Source organism: Limulus polyphemus, unplaced genomic scaffold (assembly GCF_000517525.1).
Source record: "Limulus polyphemus unplaced genomic scaffold, Limulus_polyphemus-2.1.2 Scaffold2724, whole genome shotgun sequence".
Taxonomy (NCBI): domain Eukaryota; kingdom Metazoa; phylum Arthropoda; class Merostomata; order Xiphosura; family Limulidae; genus Limulus; species Limulus polyphemus.
The window spans coordinates 75,005-77,514 of record NW_013668334.1 but is presented as its reverse complement, the minus strand read 5'-3'; positions in this window follow the sequence as shown (position 1 = coordinate 77,514).

Here is a 2,510-nt window from a genome sequence, read left to right as displayed (position 1 = left end):
TATATATAAAATATTAGTAGTAGCCTATCAGATGTCCATATTTGGCCCAGTATCGAAATGTTGACATTTTATATTCATTAGACCAAAATCAAATATAAACATCTAAGCTTGCATTACATCGAAAATAAAACCAGCTTCACATTCCTTTTAATTTGCTCATTTCGAATTTCAAATAAGAGATGTGTAGGAATGGCATTTCAGAAATATTCAAGTCACGAGACCCTTCGTCAATACCAGTTTTCGTCATTTTATGTGATTTTTATCACAAATGTTTGGTTTATCAGTTCCCAATGCTTCGCCAAATTTCGGCATTTAAAACTATACTATATATATACTAAATTGCGTTTCAGGAAACCTTCTGCGGTTTACGTCATTTTTATGAAAAATGCCAGGCCTATTAATTTCCAATTCATCGCCAGTATTCAGCGATTAAACAGTGAGCTATAAACTCAACTTACACGAATGAACTATAGTAATGCTTTGTTACTCTGTATATATGTTAGAAGTGGGCATAGTTTATTTACCAGATAAGTTTCAGGCTTTAAATTTTAAAACTCACATAAAATGTCGCATTTTTATATTTATTTTTTAGTTTTAGTGCGATATCTGTGGAGTTAATAACATATTAGTATAATTATCGATTTACTTAAAAAGACAAAAACAACTAAATTCACGAGCACACTTAGGGTAATAATGTCTGTGAGGTTGACTGAGGTACATTAGTATCTCAGTGATAAAAATATATGTTTCATATATGAAAAACGTAACTACGCAACGCACGTAAGATAGCAAATCCAGTCACATATATCTCAGAATTCAGGTAACGGTTGTCGTCCATCACACGCATGTGCGCTCTGAAACCTTCACTTATAGTGCTCGCACTGAAACTTTCTGGAATCGTTTAGTTGCCCACATTTGATGTTTAAAGCGAGTAATACAATTTTCGTGTTTATATAACAATTACCGTACAGGCATTATGATGGATTATATTCAACAAAAACTCCCAGGGATATAATACTGGTTGAAAAATATCTAAATCTTTAAAGGTTTACTGAAAGTTAGATTTGATGTTTAACAAGTTGACATGTACATATAGATATATATATGTATAGATAGATACATTGAAGTTAATAAAATGTTTTATACAATTGTTATAATTTTTAGTTATATATTTAAAATTCACGGATATATAACATAAAGTAAAGAATTGTAAAAGCTGCCCTGAAACGATTCGTTAAAAAGAAAAAAATATTCGTAGTTTATAATAACAATGAATAGTCAACGTACCTTCACTTCAAGTTTATCCAAAGCGTATTCTAAAACTTGTATATTATACTGGGTATTTCCTGTTCTGCGTCTCTTTACTTGTCACACTAAGTCTAACCAGAAAACACCGTACATTTTATATCTATATAGGGCAGCTGTAGCAGGAATTTACGAAGCGTAAGAACGCAGGAAGCGACAAAGATTGCCTTTCTTTACTAACCTAGGAAAACCCCTATTCAGAAGATATGACTCGTGCTGTATGCTACCAGTAACTTATACATGCTTGTGTTAAGATTCATTTATCGTTAACCAAGACGCTGAAAGAAGGGGCGTGCGAGGAAGGATATATGGTACTGGAAAATGACTGCATATTTTAATAAAATATCCATATTCGCTTTGAATTTTTAGTGTTCTATATAAAAATGACAGGTCTCAGTTGATATTCATCCACAATATCACCTATCCATTTAACGGTAAACATGGAGTTATAATAAGTAGACGCGTCTTACTTGTTTAATGGTAAGTGTGGAGTTATAATAAGTGGATGCGTCTTACTTGTTTAATCCACTTATTATAACTCCATACTTACCATTAAACAAGTAAGACGCATCCACTTATTATAACTCCACACTTACCACGAATTTTACTCGTTTACTGGTAAGTGTGGAGTTATAATAAGTGGACGCGTCTTACTTGTTGGGAAGTGTGGAGTTATAATAAGAAGACGCGTCTTACTTGTTTACTAGTGAGTGTGGAGTTATAATAAGTAGACGCGTCTTACTTGTTTAATGGTAAGTGTGGAGTTATAATAAGAAGACGCGTCTTACTTGTTTAATGGTAAGTGTGGAGTTATAATAAGAAGACGCGTCTTACTTGTTTACTAGTGAGTGTGGAGTTTAATAAGTGGACGAATTTTAATCGTTTACTGGTAACTGTGGAGTTATAATAAGTAGACGCGTCTTACTTGTTGGCAAGTGTGGAGTTATAATAAGAAGACGCATCTTACTTGTTTACTAGTGAGTGTGGAGTTTAATAAGTGGACGAATTTTACTTGTTTAATGGTGTGGAGTTATAATAACTGGACATATCTTATCTTTTGACTGGTAAATGTAGAGTTATAATAACTGGACATGTTTTATTTGTTGACTGATAAGTGTGGAGTTGCAATAAGTGAACGCGTTTTACTTGTTTACAGGAAAGGGTGAAGTTATAGCTATCTTGACATAATACTACAGTTACTGAAA